Here is a 12,712-nt window from a genome sequence, read left to right on the forward strand (position 1 = left end):
CAAGATGGCCCAGCACTCTGTCCAGCTGGATCTTAAAAGTGTCCAGTGTTGGGGAACCCACCACTTCCCTGGGGAGATTATTCCAATGGCTGATTGTTCTCATTGTGGAAAATTTTCCTTGTGTGTCCAATCAGAATCTCCCCAGGAGTAACTGGTACCCATTACCCCTCATCTTTTCCACGTGACTCCTTGTAAAAAGGCAGTCTCCATCTTCCTTGTAGCCACCCTTTAGATACTGGCACATGGTGATAAGGTCTCCCCTGAGCCTTCTTTCCTCAAGGCTGGACAAACCCACTTCTCTCAGCCTTTCCCCATACGGTGGGTGTCCCGGTCCTTTGATCGTCTTTGTGGCCCTTCCCTGGACCCTCTCCAGCCTGTCCACATCTTTTTTGTACAGCGGGGACCAAAACTGAACACAGTAGAGGAGAAGAACGGCCCCAGCTTTCTCCAGGGCAGCTTGCCGTGCCCAGGAGTCTCTGCCAGGCTGTGCCTGTCCCAGTAGCTGTGGATCAGAGGTGGTTCTCATGGGTTAGCTCCGGATTCAGTCCCTGAGATGCTTGCAGATGTGGCCACAGCTCCAACAGCCACACATGGCAGCAGGAGAAGGGATCAGGCCCTCGTGGCTCCTTTTGGCGAGGAGCCCCCAGCCAGCTCTTGTGGCAATACGACCCTTCAGCTTGCATGGCTTTTACCTCCCTTTTTTTCCTTTGTCACACTGAACATGAAGATTTTTTAAATCTGCCTGTTGCATGGGGTGGAGAGATGGGGTTTGGTTTTAGCGAAGCCTGGCTGAACAAATGCAGGTAGCGCTGCACACAGCAGAGTCTGGAAATCTCCCTCCAGTGGGCATCTTCTCCTGACCCTGGGTGCTACAGAAGGTCCGTTCACCATGACAGACTAGAGACCTAAAGAGCTGGTTGCAGTCCTCACCAATCCCTTCCTGGCCACAGTAAGAGGTGCTTCTCTGGAGATGGCCATACAAGGCTGTCACTGCAAAATACACTCAAGCCCACCAAGTTCTCTCTTTCCTCTACTTTTTCTGCCAAAAAGGTGGATGAAGATAAGAGAGACCACTGTTCACCCACTGACCATTCCTGCTCCATCACCCCAGGGTCAGAAACTTTCCTGCTTCAAGACCCATTGAACCTGGCCCTTGTGCATTTGCTTACAAGTGGCAGAGGACTCAGAGGACTTCTTTATTCAGAAGAAAGCCTCTTATTTGGTGTTTCTCCTTGCAATGGTTATTATAAACCTGTTTCTTTTGAGGCAAGATTGCTCAGTAAGCCCGAGGTGCCCTCATCTGTGACTACTGTGGTCACACCAGGCTACTGAGAGATGGTGGAGACACAGAGACTAATCTATGAAAAGAAGACAACAGGATAACTTTATTTTATGGTTGTACCACCCTCCCTTATCACTTATAGCTGGAAGCCCTTGAGTCAATGCTGCTTCTTCCTCCAACTCCCCCTCCATCCCATCAAACACACACTTTGAAGTGGTTTGAATACTCTTCCAATTAGCGAGTCATTTATCTCTGCATCTCTCCAGACCCTGAGCTCAGAAAAAAACAGACAAGGATGCACAGAAACATATTTCAACCCTCCTCCACATAAAAATAAAGAAATACGCCTTTTCCCTTAGTGAGGACCTGGTTTTGTTCCCCCCCCATGGGATGAACAACAGACAACAAGAAAGAGGTAGAGTTTAAGGAGAGATGGGTAACGGTATGTGCCAGGAAAAAAACAGCCACCCTCAACTTTTCAGATAACATGAAGCTTCAGACCCGAAATGGCATGAGATTTGCCCGTGTTACCCTCACGTTTACCGTGGCTAGGAAAGGTCAAAACTGTTTTAAAAACCACTTACACCCTGTCTGTGCTGCAGAGCAGACATCTCCCCAGCTTCCTCAAGCTGCAGCAAGCTTTCAAACCAAATGGATCAATAATAGCTCTTAAAAATTATCATCAAGAAATGAAAGGCTTGGCATTGCACATCCACTTAGGTACCTGTAACTACAGCAAATTAACACGAAACTGAAGCTGGTCCCAAATGAAGGCACGTCTCTGAGACGCTGGAGTCTGAAGTGGCCTTTATGACGTAAATTTATACTGAAGTACCAGCAATCTTTTGTGTTTCCTTCTTTAGCATTTTACTTTCAGTTGGCTTCTTTCCGAGTCTATTTTAACGGGAGATGTCCTAGACGGGGGGACAAAGGCGCTGTCAGTCATGTTGCTATTTACACTTAGCGAGGATGCTGACGGCCATCTGAAACTACAGACTAGGTCTATTTAACAGAGACAAGCATGCTCAGGTTTTGGTCTGGAAATCTCTCTGGTCCGACTTCTGAGGCTGGTCCCTGTTGGTAACGTGTGGTATGACCCACATGGGGTCTGATGGACTTTTTTGGTCCCTAAACAGCCATTTTTTATGGCCTTGAGAAAACAACACACCCATCAGAAAGACAACACGAGGACAAAGAAAGCACGAGGACTCCAACATGAGTTTCCCAGCCTTGCTCCATCCTGCTATAGCCTTGCTTACCCACACCCCCAGCAGCTCCCTGCAAAGGTCAGGCTGAAGACTGCCACCAATGAAAGAGAGATTTGAAACAGGTCTAAACACAGTACAGGATTAGACAGATGTCACATCCAGACCTTAATTGCCCCTGGACCAAGACGCCCACAGAAGCAGTCACGGGGATAACCCCTGACTTGGTACAGGGAGCGTAGGGACTTTATTTTCCAGCCCACAGCCACCAGACATGCACCAGACCCCAGTAGAGTTTTCCAGCAGCAAAACACTACCTGCAAGGTCTTTGCCCTTTGCCAAACCTCTTCTCCTCCACCACCCACCTCTGCCCTGTCTGCTATAGCAAAATTCAAACAGGCACAAGGGCAAAGACCGGCCCCACCGAGTAGTGCAAGAGCTGCAGACCAGTTACCCAACACATACTTCAGAACAATGAAGAGCTTTGTTTTAGCTTCATCATCAGGAGGAAGAACATCATGCCATGCAAGCAGAGGGCTTTGGATTGGGATGTCTGGCTTGTACTCATGGTTCTTGTGCTACAGCCGTGGAAGAATGAATAGCAAGATGCCCATTAAGTGCATCAGGAATTGGTCTGATCCCCATCCACAAAGGCAATGAGTCATCAAACGCCCATTGATTTCAGTGGCACAGAGGTACCTAAAGCATTTCTGGCAGGATCTTCACTCCTGTAAGGGGATGACTGTGTGACCCATGGGTTTTAGGGTCTGGAAGCCTTGGCTCCAGGATGGAAAATGATCTGCACTTTGATAATCTGCAACAAGAACAGTCAAGAGAAAAGAGATTGATCTGGAATGGTTTAAAAAAACCCCAAAAGTTACTAAAAAAAGTTATAAAATTACCTTCCGGGACAGAAAGTACAGTACTGAGAGTGGGTCTACTGCTCAACCTCCACCATCTGCGAACAGGATGATGATCTTGTTCTTTCAGGAATGGGCCAGCACAGGACAACTTACTTTGAAGACCGCTCGGTCCCCTCTGGCCCTAGGTCCGTGTTACTGCTTCTTCTGAAACAGCTTTTGGGTGGGATTCACTTAACTTCAGCTCCCTGCACGAGAGAAGATCGTCCAGGCCCCCTCCAAGATCAACGGGAAGGGGGGCACATTCAGAAGCAGATCATATAAATCCAATAGGTGGGCTGAAGCATCCTTGGGACAAAAAACTCACTTCCATCACAAGAGAAAGAAAGAGAGAGACAAACTCTCTTGGACTGGAAGCTCATTGATATGGGACTTTTAGATACACAACATTGCCAAGATGAGCTCCCATCTTGGATAAGGGATCAGACCAGAAGGATTTCGGGTCTCCTCCAGTCTGACCAGCAGAGAAACAAGTGGAAAAGTTTTGTGAGCAGAACTACCTCCCCTTCCCGCCAGTGAAGCCACAAGGGCTGCTTGCACCAGTGCCAGCTCCTACCTGCACGGTGCTGCAGAGCCCTCGTCCCTGGTCCTGCACGCTCATTCTTTCACACAGCAAAAGCGTGGCAAGCTGCAAGGTGGGAAAACATCACAGTTTATAGTGGTTTTTTTAACTTAAGCATTAAAAAAAAGAAGTCAAGTTTACAGAAACAATTCTGGGATGTGACCTCCTCCTCCTGTCCACATCTCTCTTCCCATGCACGCACTGTTCTCGGCAGCGCTTTTGCTGCAGTGGCAAACCCGGCTTTTCCAAATGCCTTCAGAAACCTTCGTACAAACTAAAGGGTCCTGGGGAAGGAGGACACAGGGCCAGGAGAGCCCTTGGACAGGGCAGCTGAGACCAGCAGACCTTGTAACTATGTACGTGGCTAATGAGCCTCCATCTCCCAAGGGTGTCGGAGCTGTCCCTTAGCAGTGGCCCTAAAGGGAGAGCACAAAAACTGTATTTTCACAGAAGGCTGGGAATGAAGAACTCTTTCCCCTCAAAAACTGCTTCTCTGATGCTTTCCATGGTAACATTGAGGCCATTTTGGTCTTTGTGGTAGAACCACAAACGCTCTGCGGGGATGGGGGACATTTTAGCATCCCAGGATGGGGCATCGGGGAGCTGGACTGTGAGTCCCCACATTGCTGCTGCTTTTCCTAGGGTGGAAATATAAAAAAGAATTTTGATTTTGTTTCTTTTCCCTCCACTGATTCCCTCAGCAAAGAGAAGGGCACGAAACGAAAGCAGGTTAGAGAGAATTTTGCTGGCAATATTTCACGCTGCCCCTAGTCCATTCTTTCCTACTGAGTATTCCCAGCCTGAATATTGAGTAACCCGAGCTCCAAAACACACATGGAGGTGATGGATTGCTGCTGAATGCAGGCTGAAGTTTTAAGCCAACAATTACTTTTCTCTGAAGACTTTTTCCCCACCAGAAACTGGGGAAAGAAACACCTTTGAATTGTTTTTATGAACAACGCTGTCTTCTGCACAGTAACTGGAATCTTTAAAGGATGCTGGGTTATGAATAGCTCTCATTACTGGGGGAAAAAAATGCCCAATGCCATGTTGGTATTTTTTTGTACATGCGCCTACTATACGTGCAGGGGATTAATCACCACTTTTAAGGAGGATCAGAGCTGAAACGATTAACCTCTGAGCAGAAACCTGATTTAAAAAATGAAGGAGCCCACTTAGAGCCTGCCTCAGTCCACAGCCCTCTCCTTCCCCCTCCTCTCCTGCGGCAGGGAGGAATCAAGCCTCCCCAGAGAGAGCTGAGATGGACCTTGGCAAAATGAGTGTCTCTGTAATCCCGTAAATCAAGTGGTGAGTAACTTCTGTCTGGGGGGAAGGGATCGCTTAGGAACCGGAGGCAGAGTCAAGGGGTGAAATCCAGAAGAGCATGGAGGGGCTGAAGATACCTCCAAGGGCAGAATATCAGTTTGGCGTTTCTGCTGCTTGTTTTTAACTTGTGGGGCATCAAAGCTTGCCACATTGTACATCACCCTCAAAAAAAAAAAGAATTAAAAAAAAAAAAAAGGCAAAAATCCCCCTCAGTCACATTAAACACATTTAATAAAAGGTTGGCTCAACCCCATGGACCAGTCTAGGCTAGGGACTGAGCTGTTGGAGAGTAGCGTAGGGGAAGGGGACCTGGGGGTCCTGCTGGGCAGCAGGATGGCCATGAGCCAGCAATGTGCCCTTGTGGCCAAGAAGGCCAATGGCATCCTGGGGTGGATTAGAAGGGGGTGGTCAGTAGGTCGGGAGAGGTTCTCCTGCCCCTCTGCTCTGCCCTGGTGAGACCCCATCTGGAATAGTGTGTCCAGTTCTGGGCCCCTCAGCTCCAGAAGGACAGGGAACTGCTTCAAGGAATCCAGCCCAAAGGGGATGAAGGGGGTGGAACATCTCCCTCAGGATGAAAGGCTGAGGGAGCTGGGTCTCTTGAGCTTGGAGGAGGCCGAGGGGTGACCTCATCAATGGTTATAAATACGTAAAGGGCGAGTGTCAGGAGGATGGAGCCGGGCTCTTCTCGGTGATGGCCAGTGACAGGACAAGGGGCAACGGGTGCAAGCTGGAGCACAGGAGGGTCCACATGAACATCAGGAAAAGCTTTTTCCCTGGGAGGGTGACAGAGCCCTGGCACAGGCTGCCCAGAGAGGTGGTGGAGTCTCCTTCTCTGGAGACATTCAAAACCCGCCTGGACGCTCTGGGTGGTTCTGCTCTGGCAGGGCGTTGGACTAGATGATCTTTCGAGGTCCCTTCCAGCCCCTAACGTTCTGTGACTGATTCTGTGACATGAACTTCCCACAGGCAACTTTTCAGTCTCTTTGGGGGAGCCCCTTGCCTGCCCTCAGCACCTTGCGGTCTTGACTAGGTGCATTGCATTATTACAGGCTGAGATTCAAGGAAACAAAGCAAGTAGCACACGATCCCACAAGGCATCAGGGACAGCAATGACAACAGGTATTTTGATATTTTGATATTTTTAAATTGAGCTGGGGAAAGTGGTTATTTGGGCGCTGATTTTTCACACTTGCTGAGCTCTGGGGCAGAGCTGCTGAGCTGCTTAACTTTAGCTTTCCAACAAACCATGGGTGTCCCAGGGAGGAGACAGTGATGACACAACTTGTGCCCCCCAGACAGATCAAACACAATTCCTTAGTTCAGCTTGTCCAAAGGAAAACTCAAAAAGAAGAAGAACACACGCACAGAGCCAATTCTTTGTGGGTAGATTAAAGATTGCATGCCCACACCTTCTCTCCTCCAATGTCTACAGAGCATTTTCCTGCATAACACAGTTATTTCCCCCAGGCTGGGGAAATAAGGGCATGCAAAAGCTGAATGATACACCCAGTAATACTCAAAATAGAAACCACATATCCTGGTGCCTCCATGACCCCCATGGAGCACTTGGCATCCTTTGCCATGGATCAAAATGGTTCAACTGGCTGGTTCAACTCATGGTCTCCTGGGGAAGCAAGGTGTGGGAGACCATCTTCTGGATTCCTTAGCCTTGAGACCCACCATCTCAGCTTGTGCACGGGGTCCCCTCAGACCTGTAGGAGCCTCAAGCCTAGCTGGACAGCATAGGAAAGAAGACATGAAAGACCACTAGCTCCAAAAGGCTACCCCAGTTAGCAGGAGGTGCAGTACAGCACAAAGCACTGCCTCTCCAGGGAATCCTGAGTCACCAAGGTTTGATACACACGGGTTTATTACGCTGTTTGGTTTCTTGGTAACAGCAAAACCAAGCTGCAGCAGCAGCAATCAGCTTCCTTCTAAACCCCCAAAAGTGCCACCACATCAGATTAAAAAGCTTCCATTTAAAGAAAAAAAAAAACAAAACCAACAAGGCGAGACTCGATAGTGATTCACAATGACGCTGGTTTACTATTAGAGGCTCCCTAATGGGTGCACTCTCCATTCAAGGGAAACACCTCTGTGCCACACAGGCAAGAGCGCTCGGGTCGATAGGCAGGTCCCAGAACACTCCCCGCTTACCGTAACATTAGCAGCAGCCGCACATTACCCACTCTTGAGAGCCTGAAGTGGATTCACAACCATCTCGTGTTTTACTGGAGGCTATTTCATATTCTCTTCCTGTTGACGCCCTGCCTCTCCGCTGCCTCCCCTCTTCTGCAGCTTTCCCCCAAACCCTTTGCAAGAACAAATAACGCAGGCACAGGTTTGCTGCGGCACTCCCTTGCTGCTCCTCCGAGACGGCAAATTGGGTCCAAAGAACAGGAGCTGGGAGATTTCCTTCTGATTTGGCGCTAAGGAAAAAGGGATTTTGCCTACGAAGTCAGCACATTGCCATCTACCTGCTCCAGCCTCAGCTCGTATGTCCCATGCTCAGCATTTCTCCAGCACTTCACGTTAGTCCTAATACCAGCAACAGGACCAGCTTCTAAGGTGTAAAACCACGGATACATACGTGCTCTGTTCTTATTGCCTCCTCTGTGCTCCCGGAGCTGTATCTGAATCCTGATCACAGATTTCTCTCTGCAAAGCTAATTTTTTTCAGGCAAAAGCAGAGATTTTCATTTGTCTGCCTGGTTCCAGGAGTGGGAACCTTAAGCAAAAACAAAGAGATCATGAGACCTTTCCTTACCCATACGCACTCGCTTGCTATCAGTCAGACCTCGCTCACCTCCGCAAATACCTCCTTCATAAAACATCAGGCTCTGCTATTTAAAGGCAGCTACAGTGGAATATAGATTTCTTGTTTGCTTGCTTTTAAAGAAGTCAGATTAGAAGACATTCCAGCTGACTTTGACCTTTTCAAAACAGCCCAAGTGTTAATAATATTAAAACTGAGAGGGGAAAAAAAAAATTCCTCACTATCTGACATAAGAAACAGGGGGCAGATCCAGTAAATTCTCACGGGCAGTCTAGCAAAAATGGTTCCTATCCATTAACGGGTCTTCAGGACCTCATCTCCTTGCCCCAGCTATACTACACCCACTAAACCCTTTGCAGAACTAACCTCCACAATCAAATAAACCTCTGAACAATTTTGCAAGGACAAGACGACCCGGCTTAAGAACGTGAGAATTTCTTGATACTAGGTTTTATGGAACAGTGGACTCCAACATTTGCCAAGTCCCTTCCAGCCCTGCTATTTCTATATAAGCGACAGATGAACATGCAGAAGAACCTGCTTAGCTTGCAGTTTACTTGGGAATCTGATCCGCTTCTTGCAGCTCCAACGTCACCTCCCAAACGAGCACTTGCAGTTTGATCTGTGCAGTCAACCCTCACTTTGGGATAACAGGGACAGCTGCTCTGCCCCCATCCACCCGCGGGACTTGCAAAGGAAGGAGGGACGGTTTTGCTGCACAGGCTGGTCAGAAAATAACTGTGGTTTCATAGGGCATTTTCTCTGAAGAGAAAAAAACTCACCTCCGGTTGCCACTTTGCACCCCAAGCTGGTAGAAATGCTTCTGTTAAACCAGCAAGGCAGCCCATGGGTGACGGGGTGCACACAATCTAACACACGAGCGGCGGAACAACCCTCATCTCCCAAGAGCAGCAATGCCACGGGGACACTTTGAAATAGTTACCCAAAAGGTGCCCCCAGCAGTTTTAAGGGTATGTAAAGTCCTTCGTAACAAACACCCCATCACCGCTGGGCTACCTCCTGCCTTAGGTCCTCCCCTGACCATGACAAATGCACTTTGGGATGTCATTGGAAGATGGCTCAACAGTTTTGGGGCACCAGACCTCTGGCAAGCAGCCCTTTTAGGGTTATTTTCGCCCCAAAACCATCCTATCCTTAGCAATTTCAGATGCTACTTCCCATTCAGGAAGGAGAAGGGTTAACCCAGCGGGGAGGGGGGGCTTGCTGCAGCACTGCAATTCAAGGTGCTCCCTCCAGCACAATGGCTGAGTGTTCTCTTCCCAGCAGTTCCTGGCTTGAGAGAGAATCAAACTAATTACCTTAGTAATTATCAAACTAATTACCTCTATAATTACCGAGTGTCTTTGTTCACACGGAGCTGACATTCTTGCAGAGGAGGCCTGGCTCAGCGCCCCATGCTCTCTGGGAACCTGCCTGGCTCTTTTGCAATGACTTGAAGACCTGGGTCCTTTTCACACCATGGTTCTCCTCGCACTGTATTCAGGATGTCTCCCTCCTCCTCAGGGAGGGGCAGATGCTGATCTAGTTCCTTGGCTGGTGAATGCAAGTTTGCATCGCGGTGACCGTTTCGCTGCCAGGCAGACCACGGAAGGGCACGGTACCTTTGCTGCCCATCGGTTTCTCTGGCGGGAATATCCTCAGCACAGTGCTACGGGATCACCACCACCCTGATGATCAAAGTAGAGGTGCACTTGCCTCCAGGCCCTATTTGATACTGCTCCCTCCGATGAGAGCAGCAGCTGAGAGCAAACAGGAAGGTGACTTGAGATGACAGACGTTCCTCTCCCACACAGTTGAAAACAGCAGGGTGTTCACCCAGCAAAACCCAGCGTGAACATCACTGTCAACTTACCTCACCTCCCCCAAGCTTACACCCTTTTCATTTTCCAGACCTCTACTTGAATCTTGCCTTGGGCTCTCAAGAGCCAGGGTCTGGTAGTCACTCATGACTCTCCTCAACTTCAACGTGACAGCAGGTGCTTAGCCCTGAAACCAGGCCCCCAGCTCTTTAAGGAAGAATCACTGCTCTTAAAGCAAGAACACAATTAATGCTGATCATGAGCTGCAGAGGATTTCGTACGAAGAGATGTCAGAACCTGAACACAGAAAGGACTGTCATGGCTGCAGGATGGAAGCCCACATTGTGCATGCCCTCTCCTGCTCTCTCCTTCCATTCTCTCGTGTCTTCAGCCAACTTCCGAAACACAGTGTTGGCTCAACGCAAACCTGTGCCAATGACGAACCGACCAGCTTACAAAATTCACTTCCAGCTTACAAAATTCACTTCCGCAGCCGCTCGCCCGCACGGGAGAAGATTTAAATCCTCATCTGATTTCACGTGGTGACACCCACCTCTTGAGCAAACAGGATTCACAGCGTGCGAGCCAGCTGTGTTATCAACCGGCCTGGGACAAACTCGTGATGATTTCTGGGTCCTGCAAATGAGATTTGAGATTTTGGGCAAATGACCTGGCATCCTTCGCTTTCTCCATCCCTGCTATTCGGGAAGGAAGGCTGCCTCGCTCTGTCCCAGCGGTACCTACTGTGATGAACGGCTGGTTTTGGTTAGGGATCTCTAGGTGCTCATAGAGCGGAAAGATGCACAAGAAATAATCGGTTTGCCTTGCCCAAACCCGACCATCATTCACAGCTGAGGCGAAGACCCTGCAACAGTTTGCAGAGAAGAACATAATTTAGACTTTCTCTTCTTTTGGCAAGGAAAACAAACAGGACAGAAAAGGGAAAGGCTCCCCCTCCTATCGCTTCTTCAGCGTGAGAGATGACATGTAACTCCATTAGATAGAGTCCATCTGAAACTCCACTCCCCACCTTAGATTCTCTCAAAAAGGGGGACAGGATCTAAAAGAGAACAACGCAGTGGCCACCTGAGCTGTAAAATTTATCCCAGCCCGTAGCCATCTCCGTATTAAAGCTGATTCCAAAGGTCTGCTTAAAACTGTAATGCAGGGATACCCTAACAGGTGAAGAAAACGCCAACCCAGCTCTGCAAGGTTACGTGATCTGTCTCAGACACACACGACTCCTGGGGAAAGGAAGTCTAGTGTTTGAAAGAGTCGAACGCTGCTAAATTACACGAGAGTGGGATAGCAGTGATTATTTTGACACCATTGAAAGACTTGTGATTTGTTCTGCAGACACTGAGCAAAGAACAATGAAAAGCTTTGATTTAGCTGTTACAACGCTGCTTTTCCATTTAAAACCCTAGGTAAAGTTGCCCTCTGGTTACAGCTGATCAGACCTTGTGAATGACCAACAAGAACAGCTGAAATTATTCTCCACCATGGGCAGGGTGTCATGCCTTCACCTATCATCCCCAGAGAATATCACCCCTATCATCCCTTCTGAGATCACATGCCATTAAGCTGAGTTCAAATTCTCAGCTTGGCAGTGAGCAACGTTCGAGAGATCTGGTTATTTCTGAGAAGGAGGGAGGCCTCCTCACGGGTTTTGCATTCTAAAAAAAAAAAAAAAAGAAAGAAAAATGGGGAACTTCCAAGATTTTCAATTTTGAAATAGAGCTTCAAGGTAATCCTTGGCTGGAAGAACATTGTCCAGAACAGACTAGACTCAGCATTTTTTCTCTTTCCTCCCAGTACCATAAACAGTAAGCTGCAGACACACGCTCCTCTTGCTTGTGTTTCTTCAGTTCCTATGAACTTTGCTTTATTTATTTATTTTTTTTTTAAATACCATTAGTTCAGTTTCAAAACAGAAGACAGCAAACATCTCTATTTTAGGCAGATCTACTGCTTCCTCGAGCAGGAATGTCCAACATCACCCCTCAACTCTTCTCAAAAGAGCAGTGTCCTGCTTGACGTCCATGCCAGCAAGTGGGGAGAAGGAAGGAAGAAGTCAAAGACTGACAGAAGCACAAGGATGCAGGTAGGCAGGAGGATAGGTGGCAAAGGCAGAAGAGGTGGCAAACCGAAGCTCACTCCAGAAACATTCAGAACTGCTGCTCTACTTTAAAAGCAAAAGTTGCCCACAACGTGGACAGTTTTAAAGTCTACGCCCTGTTTGTGCCATTGGCATCCCCCAAGCTCAAGCAACACAGGCTACAGATGCCACCACTGATGATACAGAAGATGTTTAAAGACCACAACATCTCAAACGAAGCCCGAAACACAGTTGGAACAAAGCAAGCATGACTGACTCCCATTGCTCAAGGCTGTCAGGACGGGAAACCAAAAACATTTGGCAATAACAGAGACCTTCCTTCCCGACATAGCTCTTCTCCTGATTTAACAGAATCATCTGGCCTTAAAAACGTCTGCTTTTCCTCTATGCTGAGGTCTGCTGCCAATTCTAAGTCTGGCAAGGATGGATCTGCCAACTTCTTGGCTTTCTGTTACAAAAGAGAACATTATAAAGGAGAATTTGTGAGTTAGCTGATTTGTAAACACTACAGCAAGTCACCATGTAAACATGTTGCTTATGTCCCTATTATTTCGCTCAAGCAGTTTACCTGGCACCTGACGCTGAACTCCAGGATCTTCCTCTCCTACCGATAGTACAGTGGCTCCACGTGTAAAAAAGCCCAGCTTCCTTTTGTAGCATTAAAAAGAAAATTCCTTAATTAAACAGTACTCACAAAGCATC

The sequence above is a fragment of the Leptosomus discolor genome, chromosome 1, assembly GCF_034619465.1.
Source record: "Leptosomus discolor isolate bLepDis1 chromosome 1, bLepDis1.hap2, whole genome shotgun sequence".
In the NCBI taxonomy this organism is placed as follows: domain Eukaryota; kingdom Metazoa; phylum Chordata; class Aves; order Leptosomiformes; family Leptosomidae; genus Leptosomus; species Leptosomus discolor.